Below are 19,987 nucleotides of genomic sequence, written 5' to 3' on the forward strand. Positions count from 1 at the left end.
TTCAGCAGAACTTGCGTGCGTGATTGGCCAGTCGAACAACCATCAAAGAACATATTTTTAGTACAGTTCACAGTGTAGAATCCTCACCCAAAATACATCATATATAACAACAATGGGGTGAGGGTCACGCCAGCTGTACACGTCGCAAGTTCCGAGAAACGGCACGCGAGCGCAGCCGGCGTAACAAGCGCTGGCCAACAAAACACATGCGCAAAACCCAAAAGCCAGGAAACGTCGGGACCATGTCGTCAGTGCTCGAACACGTGCGCGACACGACCAGTTTCCCAGAAACCGAAGGCCATGCGGCGCCATAAACAAGCACTTGCTTGCAAGCCAAATTGTCACAGAGGAGCACGGGATAATTGTCCACACGCCAAGGTCGGCCCCATGTCCGGGCCGTAAGCCGAAGAAGACGTTCCCTCGGCGCCTCGGAACCGAGACAAGACCGTCTCTTGGCATTGTGCGGTCCTTAAGAATCCATACGCCGGTCAGCGCGCGGTGCAATTAAACCCATAAAAAGTAATGAGGCTGGCGCGCCCGCTTGATGCCGTGCGATCCCCGTTGCCCGCGTCCAGACCCGAACCACGCATACTCCAAGGTCACCAAGGAAGCTAGACGCGCACGACTATTAGGGCGACTGACGCCCGTTCGGGGAACCTCAAGCTGTGAATGAGTTCACACCCGCCAGCCGCCCGCGCGCAAGGGAAACGCCTGCGGGGATTCCGAGGAAGCTCACCGCGACGGGGGTCCGAAGCTCCCGTTTGATGCGAGACCGCTACTGTGGCGCTGGTGGTCCTCTCCGCTCCCCGAACTCTGCGGCAGCCATGGGTGCCGGCAGCGTGGTTACTTTGCTTGCCTGCAAGGCCCCGCTCTGTGTCCACCATTGACAGCCATTACTCAAGTGTGCAATCTCGTCGAGACGCATGCCCCCTGCCCAGATGGCCCGCGCCGTCTTTTTGGGTTCGTTTTGCAGCCGCCCGTAGCAGGGCTTACAGGCCCCGTCGCAGCGCAGCAAAAATCTTCAAACGATCTAAGCGCAGGCGACTCGTGGACTGTACAGTTCTGTGAAACATTTCAGTTGAATGTTTCCACTGGGGAGGGTGAAAGACGCGATTATACTAAGCCGAATTGTGAAGAGATGTCAAAATCTGCAATTTTGTAGCTATTGTCGATTCGTCTAAGCATAGTTAAGGCTGTATGCCAATCAATGTAAATCATAAAATGGAGCATTTCTGCTGTCGACGTGGATTTGATTGGGAAAAACTAGAGTTAGATCAAATTCTTCCAATTTTTGCTCAATGAACTAATGACATTCAACAATCAAGCAGTTAAGAATTAATAAATTCATGGTACATCATGAGTGCTTTTTCAAGTGCCGTCTCCTTTGAAGCATATCTACCATTTTTGTGCAAAGCTCCCTGGAAAGCGTATTGACTGTGTATGCATACTCGCACATATCGAAGTTTGTGCACATATAGACGTGATGCTTTGACGATAAATATTTATTAAAATTCAAATTATTTATTTCAGCCTTGTAAAGGCACAGATAGCAGAGGCGCAGAAAAAGCTGTCAGATACAGATTGACAAAGCCGCAGCCCCCTTTCGCTTGGCAGAGCCTTTACAGCGAGACTTTTAAAACAAAGACAATTGCACACGGTAATAACAGTTATACAATAATGAGCAAATACAAAAGGAAACAAAACAAGATTATACAATATTTAGACAATACTCCCAAAAAAGAAAACAGAACCTACATGCTAACGTACATATAGCACCCAGAGTACTGTTCGACGCATTGAAGAGGTCAAAATTTCAGGGAACAAAGACTACTTGCAAATTGTTAACACTGCTGTACGAAAAAATTAATGTATCTTATGATTGCAAAATAAACACCTAAAAATAGAAAACGTTGCGTTCACGCATTTCTTTTGTTGCGTATTGCGTATTTACACTAACGAGTACAGAGAATTAGAGGCGTTTAATTATGTTTCACTTGTGAATTACGCGCATATGGCGTATATCAATTGGCAGCGCGAGTTAAACGCCTCTAATAAACTGTATATCGATGACCTGAAAACGCAACACACAGCAAAAAAGAAAAACCTGATGTGTTTTTTAATTAAGAAAAAACCGTCCGCACCCGACCGATGGCCAACGGCAAACCGGAGCTTACGAAATATTGGGCCGTAGTCGGCTTGCATGCAGCGTGCACTCGGCCACGTCGGCTACAGTGGTCGGGCCTAAGTCACTTGCCGATGGTCGGCGGACGCGAGGCCTGTGTCAATTAATATTCCTCTATATGCTCCCGCAGGAACAGGAACACTAGTGTCAATCCCCGATACCGGCCCTCCATCGGGCACCGAGGTCGGGCCAACCGTTTTGCAGTCGGCCAGAGACGTCGGGCCGATATTGTAACGGGGACTTTCTGTTGCTTGGGCCATTGTGAGGGAACGACTGGCATAAGCGACCACGTATTCGGCATTAGTGTCTTACGTTGTGCGAGCACGGCACCAAGGCCGACACCACTGGCGTCAGTGTGAATTTCTGTAGGTGCGCTTGGATCAAAGTGGCGCAAGATTGGCAGAGACGTGAGTAGGCGACGAAGTGTCGTAAAGGCACCATTAGGGACTTCCGACAAAACAGAAAGTTCATTGTCACCTTGGAGAAGTTAATTGGTTTAGTGGTGCGATCACAGTAGCGAAATTGCTACTGTGATGGTAGGATTAGCCAAAAAGTTACACCTTAAAGTAAACAATGCAAATGTTAAAGAAAAGGAGGGGGGGAGGCAAAAGTATATGCACTCATCTCAAATCAGTAAGTGATATGAAACAACATTCAAGAATTTTTTTTCAAATGCAGTAAAACGTCCCCAGGAAATTATGCAGCAGATATAGTGGCTACATGTAATGTCGAAATGACGTTTTTGAAGATGGGCCGAGATTACAGAACATCATAACACAACTTTTATTCAGAATGCACAGGCACTTGATATACTATTACATGTCACTCCTGGTTGGCACGCTGTGGTAAGAATGCCTGTGGCAGCAAGCTGTCATGCACATCTACTGCAAGTCTTGCTGTGGCTTCAGCCATGGTCTTGGCTGTTACTTTCCCTAAAGCTCTGCATACACCTGCATAAAGCGTCCAGTCGACAGCGTTTTAGACATACCAAAATATTAACACAAGCATAAATTCTAGGGGCCAGACAAAGCTCAGGCAATATTTTCCCACAGCTGCTGTGACTTTTTTTCTCCCCCTTTTGTGGAAAACTTAAAGTAGGTGTCATTGCAACAAACTTGCTCCTGAAGGAAATGACACCCACACATTCTTTATGAATATGCACTTGTCAGGTGATCAACACTGATTTATCAAGGTATGGTACATAGATATTTTCCCACATCTACATTAACTTCTCTTATGCAGTGTATATGAGGTGCATTCCTGGGGCGAGCATTTCATTACCATGCTGATAACTATCATGACTAGATGCCAGAACCCAGACGCCCAGATGCCAGAAAATTAGAGAATGCTCCAAGCAAGAAGTTTGTTGAAAAGACACCCTGATCATCCAGTAATACCTTTTACCATATTCAAATTCTGAAAAATGCAGCTACACAAGCAAAATATAATTAAGACACTCATGCAATTTTATGAACAAGTAAGCTGCTGAACTTGAAATAAATGAAGAATCACTCTTTCAACAAGCATATGAATTACCCTTGACAAAAGGCAAGCCATAGAATATGAGGTGCTTCCAAATATTTTGGTTATATTTTCCCTGCACATGTTATGCTTTAAACAAACATTCAGAAGCGTGTCAAATACAACAATGTGAACTGTCTGATCTCGTCATTTCATCCAGGTCATTAATTACGTACAACACTGGTATCATTCTTAAAATGCAAAAGCAAACACACATACTGCAAACAAGCTCAACTTTGCTTGCACATACTGTACATCACTGTGCCGCCCAATAGCTCTTAGAGCCACAATGTACTCAACAAACCACTACCAGATGAGTAAGTATGTGCTACATAATTTCACTTACAGGTGTCATTAGGCGTGCACTGACTACTGCGGATGTTTATTAAAATGTTCTGAACCAGTTACTGATAGCTTATACTAATTAGGGGTGGCAAGTATTCAAATCTTCAAACTGAAATTGAATATTATGCACTATGCGTGTTTATATCTGATAAACAACTATTGGTATTTTTAAATATTAGAACATAACGAAATATTTTGCTATCAAAGAATGTTAACGTCTGGTTACTACTATTCGTCTGCTAAATAAAGTATAATAAATTATCAGAAGTACAATGACAACAAAAGCTTCCGAAGAAATGCAGAAAAAACATGGGTAATGCATGATTTGTTTTTCGGACCAGTGATACTAACTTGTCTGTCATTTAGTGTCTTTGGCAGTCCAGCCTTCTAACGGTTTCTTCTTTTGCGCTACATTCTGTTATGTTTTCCTTACAACAGACCCTTTTAAATGTGCCTATGGCACATAATTCCTGCAGTTCTTTATTTTATTAAATTTTTACTGCTATTCCTGATTTTTTATTGACAATTGTATGTTTAGAGCTTTTTTGAAAAATTAGTCATACAGCAGCCATTCTTTCTTGGATAGCTTATTTGCAACCAGGCCCTAAAGTTGTTTAGGGGATATTCATGCAGTTTGGTTTAATGGCAGTGATTTTCATTTGAAAACTGATCCTTTCTTCCTTTGTTGAAAACTGAAAACTGATCCTTTGCTGCTGCCTGATGTATCCGTCACAGGTACTGTAGACCCTACATTGTCAACCACTAAAGCCTCTGCCTTCCATAGGCCCTCATATGAGAACTCTGACAAATTACGGGGGGGGGGGGGGGGGGGATGTGAGGCTGAAGTGGCAACTTTTGAATCACTCAACCAATTTAATGAATTTCTGTTTTAATGATTTACCTTCTTATCACTAGACTATATTTTAACTTTCACTACCTGGCACAAACGTGAAAAGTAATGGTCATTATACTGAGCAGTTTAGCATGTCACTTTGAAAAAGTGTCCTTTTAAAAATAGTTCATATCTTAAGTAGTGTGGGAATCGATTTTATGCAAAGCATATTGCAGTCACCTAGCTATCTAAGAGCATTATTCAGGGTTCCACTAAGCAACACCAGGTGGACCAATGTGTTTGTGTATATTGAGTATATGTGTGTAGGTGTAGGTTATGAGTGAACATGTCTGTGATTACAGCAGCACGACGACGACCACGTTGGAGACAATCGTATGGCGGCAACAGCATGATTTCTGCGCCGGTCGTTCGACACAAGCCTATGACTTGGAAATTGTTGGTTTCTACATAGGTAGTAGACGAGCATGAGCGATGAGAGCACGGAATGCGACGGCATCAGCAGCTACGTGACTCCAGTGAAGAACTGTTAGAGCATGATTAGCTTGGGTGAACATAAAGTGAGTACAACATTGCAAAATCTTTACTATGCAGCATGCTATGAGGAAAGTACTGAGAAAAGAGTGCTGGACTTGGAGATAGTGCGACACAGCGCCTTATAGAGCAAGCTGTCTTAAGAAGATGAGGAATTGGCGTGGGGTGCATGAGCATTTCAAAGAGCTGTTTGGCTTTGGAATGAGAGACGTGTACGTGCAATCGTGGCCTAATGGTTAGAGCACCAGGCTGCTGTGCTCAACGACAGAGGTTCAATTCCACCATCAGTCACACATCATTTCCTTTTTATTAAATCAAGGTGGGACAGAAGCCTACCTACCCACATACGTACCACTAAGTGCCAAGAACGAGACAAAGAATGCTTCACATTAATATAATAGATATTATAAAGGGGGGCGTTTGGAATTTGCTTCTTTTAGAAAACAGACACTGTCGTAGTCAGCAAACTGACAAAGGCAGGGAACAGTACCAAAGCCTCGTGCTTCTCATCCGTCATCTTCTCCTTGGATGAGTGACGCACTCTGCTTTTCCAAGTATCGATAATATTCTTCACTACATTCACTTCCCGTCAGGAAAAGAGCCGTCCTGGTGAAGTAGAGACAGGACATGACAGCAGGGTCATAGTACAGCTTCAGCCAGTCTATATGCATGATCTCACACCCTCAGCGTCATTGATCTGAAAACAGCTCAAGTGACCTGATGACATAATTTACCGGCGAAGTTTGCTTGACAACAAGGTAAGGGCGGTGGTGTTCAAAACAAGTTTTGTCGACTGACCGGGGCTGGATGACAGGATCCAGAGCCATACAAGTGAGCAGGGGATATAAGAGATTGGAGCCTAAGAGACAGCGCGATGGTGTTTCTGGTGTGGCTGATCAGCAGTGATGAGGGAGCGAGCAGTCTGGCGACACTCTTCAGCGTATTTAGCGGCTTGAGAGACTGTCGTTGACTCACTCACGTCAGGATGGTACGGAAGGATGGTGTCTAGTGTGCACAAGGGCTCGTATCCGTAAAGTAAGAAGTATGGAGAGAATCCAGTGGTGGTCTGCATAGTGGTATTATGGGCATATGCCACAAAGGGAAGAACACGGTCCCAATTTGAGTGGTCGGAAGTGACATACATTGCCAGCACATCGGCCAATGTTCAATTAAATCTTTCTGCCAAAACGTTCATTTGAGGATGGTAGGCAGTGGTGATTCAGTGAACAACGTGGAATTGCTTCAGAACTGCTTCGACAACGTCTTACAAAAAGACACGTCCTCTGTCGCTAAGCAGCTCACATGATGCACCATGCCGTAGAATGATGTGTAAAATGAAGGAGGCAATGTCACTTGCCGATGCAGATGGCAATGGCGAAGTCTCTGCATATAGTGTGAGATGGTCGATGGCAACGATTATCCAGTGGTTGCCAGCAGGAGCGATGGGAAGAGGTCTGTACAATAGAAGTCGATGCCAACGCAGTCAAAAGGACATGCAGGACAAGACAACGACTGTAGTGGAGTGGCTGAATGGTAGGGAGGCTTCTGACGGCGCTGGCAAGTGAGACAAGAACGAATGTAGCAGCGAATGAAGTGGTACATTCAGTGCGAATAGTAGTGGAGGCGAAGACGGGTGTAAGCTTTCAATACTCTGGCATGTGCGCATTGTGGGTCAGCGTGGAAGGCGGCGCATACGTCAGAGCGCAGATGGCGGGCAATTACCAAGAGCCACTTGCGTCCTTTGGGAAGATAGCTGCAACGGTATAGCAAACCATCACAAAGAATGAAGGGGGGCACTTGACAGCGTATTTCCTGCGAGACAGGATGCAGCGCAGGTTGAACCAACAAGTTGATAAGAGAAACAAGCCAGGGGTCTTTCCTTAGCTCCTTAAGCATGTCAGCGATGGCTACGGAGGACATGTTGTAGGGATACACAGACGGGGTCACAACACCAGGTGGGGGAGGCGAGCGGGACAGTGCGTCCACATCAGAATGTTTGCGTCCCGATTGGTAAATGACACAAATGCTGTACTCCTGGAGCCGTAATGCCCAACTGGCGAGTCGACCAGGCGGATCGTCCAAGGAGAAAAGCCAACATAGCACATGATGATCTGCTATATTACAATACATTCACTACAATATATTACTACAATATACTCACTGCTTTCGAATAGATACCTTCTGGGTGGTCTATAGTGCAGAATAAGGGTAGCCACTTGTTTTTTCATCCCATTCATGTAAAAATTACTTCACTTGAAATTATGGGTGTCATCATACATCAAATTTTTGATATTTTCATTGTGTCAGAAAAAATTTAGAAGCTTAGAAAGTACCTTATCTTGTTCCTAATAAAATTTCTATCTAGAAAACATGCTGAGAGCAGGTTTTGCCAGGACAGTTTAAAAACAGTAGTTTTCCTAAAAGTGTAGCTTGGCCAAAACATGCAAACTGAGAAAAATCAATTCAAAGATTGCAGAAGATGCTACTTTACTTTAGGGTGAATAGTGACCACACCCTTTCTATTTATTTATTTATTTATTTGCAAATACTGCAGACTCTATTTCGAAACATAGCAGGAGCAGGTACAGATTTTGGTACATAAAAAAGAAATGATGCTAGAAAAGAACAAATCAACAGGTGATATGACTAGTGGTCATATAGCAAGAGTGGGTAGAGATTTTAGTATATACAAAAGAAGTGACACTAGAAAAGAACAAATGAACAGGTGATATGATTAGGCAAGTGCTCAACAAACTTTTCAAATGGCAATGCGTGAAGCAAACCATCCAAACTGTTCCAGATTTCAGTTGTAAGCTGAAAGAAAGAAAATTTAAAACGGTCAAATATGGCCTAAAAGGAACGATGTTTAGCGGATGGCTTTGTCTGGTTGAATGTGCGCTCGAAGACACAAAAGAGAAGGGTGCCATAATGCCGGATGACTTGTGGATAATCCTATGCAGCAAGATGATACGTTTATGTGTGCGTCTATGTTTGAGAGTCTGCAACGATGATATGTGTTTGGAAAGAATTGGACGCGCTTTGTAGACAATCACAAGGAAGAAGACGGGACAGGTGCAAAATGATATGTGGGCATGTGATGACGGTGAAAAGCTGTGATCATAAGGAACATAGATGACTGATTTTTCTTAATTGATTCCAACTAGTCACTGTCACGCATGCAGTGAAGGGACCAAACAGTTGAGGCATACTCTAGTATTGGGCGAACTAGTGATTTGTAAGCAGTTAGTTTCCTTTGTTGCATTTTTTAAAGTAAGTTTAAGGTATGCAAGTTTCCTAAGCATTTTTCCAGCGATATGGTTATTGTGAACATGCCATTTTAAATTATGTGAAAAAATAACACCCATGTATTTGAAGTCGTTAACATGAGACAACTGGTTGCCATTACCACTGTAAGAAAAATGCAATGGCTTCTTTTTGTTCCGAAAAGACATTGCGACTGTTTTGTTGAAGTTAATTTTCATTTGTCACGTGTTACTCCATTCGCAGAATGATGAAAAAGCCTTGTTTAGTTCCTGTTGATCATGAGTGTTAGTAACAGTGCGGTAACGGATGCAATCATCAGCATATAGGTGCAATTATTAATTACATTTACTATGTCATTAGTGTAAATATGAATAATAGAGGTCCGAGCACCAAGCCCTGAGGCAGGCCTGATGTAACTTCGACTGGTGATGGTTGAGCAAGGTTAAAAGTGATGAACTGAGAATGCAAGTGTAATTAGTCGGTAATTCAGTCAATTTAGTCCCATTAAATATTGCACTCAGTTTGCACAGAAGCTTTTTATGGCAGACCATGTCAAATGCTTTTGAATAATCAATAAAAATAGCATCGATTTGATCGTGATTATTGAGTGCAGAAGCTATGTCATGTGTAAATTCGATGAGCTGCATGACAGTGGAAAAACCAGTTCGAAAACCGTGCTGGTATCATGAAAGGATATTGTGACAACTTAAATATTGAACAATGTGCTTATGAATAATGTGTTCAAGAAGCTCGCAGCAAGTGGGAATTAGAGATATCAATCTGTAATTCGATAGTGTTTATCACCAGACTTAAATACTCGAACAATGTTGGCAATTTTCCATGCTTGCGGAACGGATGATGCATCCAATGATTTGAAAATTATTGTAAAATAACGGGCATTTCATTCTGAATACCGCTTTAGGAACATGTTAGGTATGGTGTCAGGTCCCACGCTTTTACTTGTGTCAATATTTAGCAACAGATTATGAACCCCAGCATAAGTTATTTCTAGACTTGGCAAGTCATGAACCGAACTTTGAACGAAAGGAGGATTAGTACCATCAGCGTGTTGAAAGATGGAGCGAAAATAGTTGTTAAAGCCTTCAGAGATGGTGATAGGATCAGTGCAAGTCTGACCATTGATAATGAATGCTGGAGAGACATGAGAAGAGGGAAGTATTGTTTTCCAGAATTTCGATCGGTTTTCTTTCATGAACATAGACAGTGTTGTGTTGAAGTAAAAGTTTTTAGCTTCAGTCATTTTTGTCTTTAGCTCAGACTTAAGCGAGGAAAGAAGTGAATTGTGACCTTTGCTGTGAAGGCGGTACTACTTGCACATGCGCTTGATGCGTCTTATGAGGTGGATTATATCTTGTGTGTACCATGGATGCTTCAGGTTATGTTTTGCATATTTTGGGGAACAAACTTCTGCAAACAGGTGCACACTAAATTACAAAACTCTTCTAACGGATCATCAACAATTATTTCACTGCTTGCCACAAAATCACCAAAAGAGTACTCTAACATTTCAACAATAGCATGATCATTAGTACGTATGTGTAAAGTTGGTAATGACGTTAAGTTTCAGGGTACAGGGTTCACAGACTACGTTAAATTGCACAAGAACACCCTTATGGTCTGATAAACCATCAACTACTTTGTACTCAAAACCGTACTGCAACAACTATTGATTGACGAACACAAGGGATGAGAACTGAATTCTCTCGAGTTGGAAATTCAACCATTTGGGTTAAATCAAATGAAACAGCCATATTAATCAGAGAGTCGCAGAGAGCCTTGTCACAGCCTGTTGAAATTAACAAGGCCCAATCAATATAAGGAGTATTGAAATCACCTGTAATCACCATTTTATAATTATGAAGTCTGTTTTGGGCTATGTAATCTGTAATATGGGAAACATAATTTCTGTACTAGGTGCTCGATAAACAGTGCTCACTACTGTCACAAAAACAAAAGCATTTATCCGGCACCAGACAGACTCAGTATTCGGAAGTTCTGGAAGCACAGAAAATTGAATACCGTTTCTAATAAACAGAGCTACACCCCCACCTTTACCAAGTTGCCTGTCGTTTCTTATCACCGAATAACCTGGAGGCGAAAATTCGGAATCTAATACGCAGTTGTTTAGCCACGTTTCAGTAATGCAAATAGTTGATGGAGTATGACACTCCACTACCCGATTTAATTCTTCAACCTTGTTAAGCAAACTACGAGCATTTATGTTCAAAAGTGTCAGCTTCTGTTCATTGACAAGTGACTCAATGCTCCTAGCAACTGCAGCACGAGGAGCTTGAACAATGGTTTTGCAAGCACCATCCCACATGTAACAAATACTGTCAATAATCAGGGAATAATACTGCAATCTACATTTGTCTACTTGCTTACGAATATCAACAGCACGATCCCACAGATTCTTGTGAATTTGTTGTACACATGCAGAAAAGTCATCGTTAATTTATGTATTGGATCCTTTTAGTTTACTTACGTTTCTGAGGATTTCAAGCTTAGTTCTGAAGTCCAGTAATTTAAATATTACTGGCTGCTTTTTATAATTTTTTCTTGTACTGAGTTTATGACAGCATTCAATGTCCTTGCGTTGAATTCCAAGCATGGAAGGCAGCAAATCCTCAGATGTTTCATCTGATGGCTCATCCAAGCCATAAATGATCCCGTTATTCCTATGGGATCGATTTTCAAGGTCATTATTTTTGCAAACAAGTTCGTGGATGATGTCTTTAAGGCTCGAAACCATTTCCTCCAGATTGTGAGCGTGCTGTAGGGCACCATTTACAGTTGAAGCCAATGTTTCTATGTTCGTTAAACGTTGCTTAAAAGAAGTTATTCTTGAATTGAGCATGGCGATCTCTTCAGTGATATGCATCTGTACGGCTAGCAGTTCCGCCAGCATAGTTTCTACCTTTTTATCTGGGCCTGGATTAGCCTCGATATCACCAGAATTAGGAAGCAACAGCGCCAACTAAGACGATCACGAGAAGGAGAACGACACAGGACAAGCATTCTCCCTCTCGTGATCGTCTTAGTTGGCGCTGTTCCTTCCTAATTCAAGTATGCACCATCTAGCCCAAATGAATGTTGTCCTGAACTATCACCAGAAAGTCGCAGCAAAGTTCTCAGGGAATGCAGCAAGCAGGAAAAAATGCACACAAAGTGCTGAGGGTCCGGCAGCAGCAACAGAAAGCAGCCATCGCTCCGATAACATTTGAAATAAAATTTTGGGCCCCTCCTGCAAAAAGAGGCACATGTGCTTGTAAAAACCACTTGCCATGCCGCTGCCTGACAGACTGAAGAGGATTGGCCAGAGTGACGGCTTTGTATCCTGTCGTGTCCATGTAGATGCCGTTCGGGTGCTGTGCCATGCGCAGCCCAGTGAAGCAAATCCAGGGTCGGTCGAAGTTTGTGGTGCATTGCCGCCTGCTGAGTATCAGGCTTTACAGAAGGGAGGGCCGTCGACAGTACCGTTGTGAATCATGGTCGAAGAGGGAACATTGTTCAGAAAGCAGGTGCCAGTGATACTTGCGGCTATCTGCAAAAAGAACCACACATGCTTGCAAAAACCGCTTGCCATGCCGCTTCCAGACCCACTGAACTTGCTACATAGGTTGGGCCCTCTTGGTGGCAATGGCTTAAGGTCATCTTCCCTTTTGTTCAGCTTTCAAGCTGTCACTTGCCCTTCTCTATGTTCACGAAATGATTATTTTGTAGTTGCTTGCTGGATACGCTTCGCTGTCCACGTTCCATAACCCAGCTGTAGCTTCTTAAGCACTCTCTTGGTATGCTGCATTCTCCCTTACTGAACTTAGCAGAGCCAATTCTACTGCAGTCTCCACTCTTCACACGAATGCGAACTCCGTCTTCAGGCACCTCTGCCACACTAATGCATTGAATGATCATTTTCATTCTATTCTGCAAGTGCATCCTCAAACATTGCTCAAAGAGCTCTGCCTTACTAAGCTTGTTGCATAGGGAGACACTAGCACTTTTGGCATAGACTCTTCTCGGCACCTATGGCTTCCCAGCATCAACCAAGGCTTTGTGTAAATTATACTCTGAGTATTCACCGATTATAATTCGATTATAGCCCTCTAATCTAAGTTTTATTAGCAGTCCTCCAATTGATCGAGGCTTGCTATGATTGAAATTTGTGTTCACGTTTTTTCACGTAGGCCAAGGAGTTCTCTTGGACCACTTCACAGTGTTTCAGTATTGGTTTGCCATTCAATCCAGGTTTGCCACAGCCAAAAACGTTAATTCCTTCTGGCACTTTTTCTGCATGTTATCCCGCAGCATCAGTACGTCTCTTACGCCTAGAAAACACAAAGAACTATCTTCTGAACGAGGGAATTCATTAATTCAGGGGCATTCAGTCCCACTTATCTCGTGCTCTGCGGCCGCGTTTTGACAACAGCATTCACAAGCAATTCAACGGCAAGTGCACGCTACCGTCAAGTGAAAAATTAAAATTTTCTTGCTTTTTTCTTTACTTTTCTTTTTTACAGTGCAGATACCAACCAGACTTGGTGAGACGCTTCTATATCAGTTGAGAAATCAAAAACAACGTACATTTTTAAAATGTGTAATTTTGGTGAAAATCAGGTCACCTGATAAGCAACAAGTGCACAGTGGCTATCTAGAGACTAGAGACTATCTAGACACTATCTAGACACTATCTAGAGACCAAAGTCTCGCTGGTTGCCACAACAGGCCACCACACGCAACGATACCCGCATCCGAAACAGTGACGAAGTATGAATTTGCAAGTACACCAGCAACATTCGCAGTTATGCACCACTACCACTGCCGCGCGCAGTCCAACAACAGCACCCTCATTGTGGTCAGTGCCGCTCACCTCTACATCGTTTTCAATTGGCATGTGCCAGGCTCAGGCCAGTACTCATCGACTCTGCTTGACAAGTTGTGCTACACTCGGAGCACAGACGGTGACAATGCAAGACAACACCCTCATACACGGTACCAGACTTGGTTCCTTCCTGCTATCCCCTCCTTATGCCAGCATGCGGTTTACAAATGCATCTTGCCCTTTCCATTGCTTGCATTGCTTTCATCCTGACGCCACCCTCTGTCTTCTATAGTCGGGTGTCTAACACGGGGCAGCGGCATATGTCTCTACTACCTGCCTACAGCTTATGCATCAATGCCCCCCACTGCCCCCCCATGCGTGACCCTCAGCAACGACCACCAGAGAACCATTTGTACCCTTCGTCTCAACATGGACTCTACCTAGACTCCCTAAAGGATCCTATAAACTGCTGTCCATGTATACTCTCATACAATATTTCTTTCTATTTGTGCTACATGCTTGGGACGCTGCCCTGTAACAGTGTGACTGTCATCTCCAGTGCCGATGATGAAGACGACGAGTGGAAAGAACGTAGGGTGAGATCGATCAAGAGCACACCAGCCTGTTTGTCCCGAGAGGTCACATTCAACTATCGCTGACGTGAGCCATCAGCACCATGACTCGCAAGCTTCAACGCACAGTGGATGCGGCGGCTGCCTTCCATGCCACCTCCACAGTGTGTAACCCTTGATATTAAACAAATAAGAACTCATTACTGAAACATAGGCACTTGAGCTAGAAAGCACAACTAGTACATCAAATGTGGACCATACTGCCACTGTGCCGCTAAATTTGCATGATAGAAATCTGGCACATACTACTGCAACCCAGTCTAAATTTTATGCTTGTTTTCTTTGCTAACTGTTTATATGTGTAATTTCAAGAAAGTTATTTCAACGGTCGTGAACTCATATTGGGCCACCCCACATTTAAGGTGCAGCAATTACCTTTGATACGCTGGCATAGTTGCGAAGTTTCGTGAAAGCACTTTTTTTAAGGAATTCTCATAGACAGCAGAGTGAACTTTCACCTACATAACATTACAAGAAAGTACGGCTGAGACAGCTAAAAACCTCTAAATTCAGTTTGGAAATCACCTACTGCCATAAGAATTCAACAAACTGGTTGATGTACAAAAGAGAGAGAGAGAGAGAGATAATAAAAATGAGAAACTGCAAGCCCCTGACCTTTAGAGCTTCTTCCTTGTGTGACAGGCCATATGGTAGAGGAGCTTGTTCTTATCCGAAAAGGTTGCACTGCAGTCAATGCAGGAAAAGGGACGTTTTTCTGCGTGACTGCGCATATGCCTCGAGCGGGCGGAACTCTGAGTGAATGTGTGCGGGCACAGGTGGCACTGGTATGAGCGCTCGCCTATGAATGTGCGCATATGCTCTTTCAGGTGCGTCTCCCGAGAGAATGTGCTCGGGCAGAGGCGGCACTTGAAGGGACGCTCGCCCGTGTGTGTGCGCAGGTGTTCTGTCATGTGCTGCTTGCGCTTGGTCACATAGGAGCATATCCGGCAGGAATGCAGCTGGCCATGCACGGACACGAGCGACTGGCACTGCTCCTGGGGCCCCAAAAGCGAGGAATCTGCGAAATCACAGGAAGGCATTGGAAACCATGTGTCAACACTTGATAGAGGCAGAGTTCTGCACCTGGCAATCAAGAAGAACTGCTGCACTTCTTGGCAAAGTATGTCACAACCCAGCCCACATATTACTGTAGCGGCAACAGTGAACTGTTGCAGCATGGGATGCGGCAGCAGACTACAACCTACAACCTACATGAGTCCTGATCTCTCTCTAAAAAAAAAGCTGACTACAAGTGACAACCTTCTGGTGGTTACACGCTGAGGTGGGATCAGGCATGCAATATCGATATTATGCCTAAATGGTGAAAGTGCTGCACGTATGTAACATACAGCATAATGTACTCGTATATTAAACAAATCATCACATGCTTTTTTGGCATAGCAGTACAGCTAAACATCAATATAACGAAGTATTCAACTTTTTGTAACGTCTCATCCATAGGACACCATGTATTTAGAACGTCAATATAACGAAGTGTTTTTATACAAGATTTCAATATAATGAAATTTCTCTGCTACCGTGAAGGAATACCGAGACAATAAATGGAAGCTTCTGTGGATGCAGACAGTCAAATGGATGAAATACAAGCCCCTGCCTCCGAACGCATCTCTCATCTTGAGTTTCGGAGACGCGTTGAAGCAAGAGGCAGACAAAGCATCCACTTTCCACTGCTGGTGCTTTTCATGATAGCATCGTCCCACTGCGGGTGACGCTATCAGCTGCAAGGGCGGAGCGGATGGGAAAGGGTGGCTGGCTTCACTTCACACCGCCAATGCGATGGCATCGTCAACATAGCATGAAATTTATCTTTCGTCGCCAGCTCTTTAAATGAACAAAATGGATTTCTTTCCTATTAAAATTTGCTTTTTTCAATTGCCCAATTCCGGAAAGTCTGTGGCCCCTTCCATGCAAGAAAAATTCATTGGTCAAATTCATTGGTTTCGATATAACAAAGCAAATTGCCAACTTTCTTGACTTAGTTATATAAAGGTTTAACTGTATTTATGCAATGCAGTACAACAAAAGCATCAACTGATGTTTCAACCCGTGAAGCATACGAAATGAAATGTGAAAATGAATGAAGATTATGTGAAAGAAAATGAAAAGCACATGAATCTCAAGTAAACGAATAAAAACAGCATTTATAGAAGTTTGAATGATACAACATTTGCTAGCAGAAAAGGATACTGCTACACTGCTGTTCATTAAAGAAACACTTGTTTCTCTATTTGCACACTTCAAGATTACTTTGCAATTGTTTTTCCCTTCTGTAAGTGGAAGCAAAATGCAACTGCACATTGCGAAGGCAACTTATTCGCCAATTATTCGTACTGTCACAGACACTGTTACACACGTGTACACAAACTATCAATAAGATCTCTAAAGAAGGGCACAATTCTATGTTATAGTGTGCTACTTTGATTTGACTATGCTATCTGCTAGTACATTGTAGTGTCCTTTTTTTACCTTGATTACGTACCAATCACTGTAATAAAACCCTTTTTTTTATAACTTCAGTAGAATGACAAGGCAGCAAGGAGAATTTCCATCACACTTGGTCAAGACAAGAGAATAGCATTGGTGGCAGTAACTATAAACTGTCATATCACTATCACAACGGTAAAGCAATCCTATATGAATATGTTCTGTCAAATAACAAAGCAAACAAGTGGATGCTTTCTGAAACGAAGCTGGAGAGATGGTTTCCTGGCGAAGTCCAAAACCACAACTCCTAGGATGATCTGTAGGAAATATGGTACATCTGTAACAGACCAGAGATCTCTGTCAAAGCAAGCACAAACATTAACACACATAACCATTTTCCCTTTATAGTGAGAAAAACATTTAGATTAGGGGCCAAGGTGCTACACCTACAATAAATTATAATCCCATGTTGTATTACGACTAATTATTCATCGACCTTGTACAAAAACGACTCCATAAGATTTTTTTTTTTCAATGTAATCACTGTTCTTAACGAAAATTTTTATTTGCCTACAGTCATCACAATGGCTCCTTCTCCAGACACGAAGTGTCTCAATGCTCCTGCCAACATTCATTCAGCACATCAAAAGTCTGATTGATCAGTACTGAGAAGCTTCTTCTAGAATCATTGAACATGACATCAATAAATAGACATGAAGAAAAAAATGGTCATGAAAAAAGAAATAAACTGCTGTCAGTGAGCTTGCAGTCAGCACCTAAATGCTCATCAATGCCACTGTTGTCAAAATTTACTTCAATTACGGCTTCCACTTGCTTTCTCACTTGTAAAAAAACTTGGAGTGCATGTTCTGCCCACATAACAAGACCACACCAGAAGTTTTTTTTTCTCTTTTGGTTAAAGAATAAAAATGTGATCCACAGTATGTCCACAACTTATACAAATGCTTCTATCGCTGGGTCGAAAACACCAGTTAATAAGGGATACTTGCAGCCTAAGTGATGTACATGTTTAAACAGGCAACTCATTCTAGCCAACATTAATTCCGAAACAGCCACAATATGTTTCATCGGTTCACGCCTGGCAGCACAATCTAGTGCACAAGCAGCAGTGCTAGGGAATACCCTAGCTGTGCTGTAATGCATTTATTTTGATGCATTGAGCTGCGTTTCAATGGTCAACCAGTGGGTCACCTGATGTGGCCCAATGCAGTTTGGTGGTATCACTACCAGTGCTCACGGTTGTTGTGACCTCGCACAAGATTTATTGCAGGTATTTTTTTCGTTTGTTGTTTCTTTCCTTTTTGCATTTGTTCCCGAAAGCTCTATCAGTGCATGTGACAGTATTTCTTTAGCACAGCATGCTAGAGTTTAGAATGACAACTTTAGAAAGTTTGCAACAAGTTAGTGCAACACAAATGCCTTCTCACATACTGTGGTACAACAGCTAGCATATTGACAGCAATATATATATATATATATATATATTTGTTAGAGACAATAGGTCGGGCTCCACAGACTGGCTGAATCACAGGTAAAATCAGTTCCAATCTTAGTGCAACTCTTGATACATGACATTAGTTTCCAAGACCTATTGTGTGATTTCGCAGTGAGGTCTAAAAATAAAGCCACTTGCACGTATTAAGCACTGCTATTCTTACAGGTGCATTATGTTGCCAAGGAAAGACATGTCTAAAACAAAATGTCCCGATGCTCCTCTCACGTCCAGTCTGCTGTTATGAACTCCATGCTAGCTAATTTAGGCAAGTCCATCAAACATTAAATCCTAGCTGGCTTAGCAATGCAGCATGAACTGCAAGCTGCAAATGCAAAATGTCCTAGATCCTTTTAGTGTACTGCAGACCAAGTGATCATGGACAAAACACTACTCGTAAGACATTAAAAATTTTTAAACTCCCATGCTGAACAGTAATTTAAGAATTACTGTTCTGCATGGGAATGCCACAGAAAACTGATCTATGCAGATTAGTAGATTAGGAAGCACCATGCATAACATCACATTAAGTGCAAGGTAATGTTTAGGCCAGACTAAACAGTCCAGTCTGATGGAGGATCATTCAGGTCCGTCACTTCGAATGAATAGCTTGACAACTTCTCCAGTGAATGTTTCCAGTATTTTGGAGGGGGGCTTGTTTGTTTACAAGATATCAGAATACATAATTGTACACAAACATTTTCATAAACACACAAACAAACACAAGCTATTTTCGAAGAAACCAGGCAACATTTTTTACTTGTCCTATAAGCCAATCATCTGGTTGTACTGCTTATGCCAGTTGTGCTCCCTCTTTAGCATTCTTTCTTTGTTTTTGTTTTTCCGCAAATGACTGACAGCAGCACAGTGACATTTTGCTTGCTTGAAGAAAACTTTACGTTGCGTTTAATGTATGATCATAAGATCAGTTGCCTTAAGGTAAGCAATGTGCATGTAAAAAAAAAAACTTAAAAAATAAGCGTGCTTAAAATTAGTACTTCATGTGCTTTCTATATTTATTGTTGGCCGGTGAAACAACACAACATTTACAGAAACATTTAAAAGGCAGTAAAATGTCAAGAAATTATGCAGCAGATATACCGGCTTCATCGAATGTCAACCTGACTTTCTGAAGGTGACCTCAGACAATGGAGCATCATAACACAATCTTTATTTAGAATGCGCATGCACTTGTTGTCCTTTAACAACCTGCCAGAAAATATGGACATCTCACAACCCTTCACCGTCTGCTACCGGGATGGTAAGTATTAAATGAGGAGCCATTAGTACATGTGGACCCTTGTACTACTAGAGACAGCTACTCATAACTGACAGCTACAGACTTGCTAAAATGCACTAAAAGGCAGTACAGTCAGTGTAAGATGTAAAAATTGGAGAGACTTATTTCTAGAACTGATTCAAAACTGTGCAAGAGAGGCTGCAATGAAGCATATAATGATTGCTACAAACGCAGCATAAGAATTATACATTCATGGCACCTTAACACAACAACAGTACAAGAAACTTATTTGCTAAAATAATGTGAACAATACTGCCTTCTCAATGAGTAAAAAGAAAAGCAATGCTAGGTACGCTGTACAGTAAAACAGTATTGACAATCAATGAATGCCAGTAATGTGCAAATTGAGAGCAAATTCAGTTCAAATAACCAAGTTCACAACTGGGACATAATGTACAATGCAAAAAAGTGCTATACTTGAAATCAGGTAACATGTAGTTTGTACTTGGATCCAGAAATGTCTCATCTCTGTGCAGCAGCTTCAATTCTTTGGGCTAATTGCATCGGTTCCTCTGAACACCATAAAATTCCAGGAAACAAGAGTAAAAGTATGCATTGTTA

The 19,987-nt window shown here is 42.4% G+C and overlaps 1 long non-coding RNA gene across 1 annotated transcript in view; it reads right to left on the bottom strand.

The window, feature by feature from the left end:
• Positions 1–2,949: 2,949 nt before the first annotated feature.
• LOC140213100 (uncharacterized) overlaps positions 2,950–19,987 on the bottom strand; it is a 37,685-nt gene continuing 20,647 nt past the window's right edge. Inside the window, exons 2-3 of the long non-coding RNA XR_011890019.1 lie at positions 14,784–15,186; positions 2,950–3,132 (exon numbers count right to left, since the gene is read on the bottom strand). This is a non-coding gene — a long non-coding RNA (uncharacterized lncRNA). The remainder of the gene's footprint in view (positions 3,133–14,783; positions 15,187–19,987) is intronic.

The sequence above is a fragment of the Dermacentor andersoni genome, chromosome 9 (assembly GCF_023375885.2).
Source record: "Dermacentor andersoni chromosome 9, qqDerAnde1_hic_scaffold, whole genome shotgun sequence".
NCBI lineage: Eukaryota > Metazoa > Arthropoda > Arachnida > Ixodida > Ixodidae > Dermacentor > Dermacentor andersoni.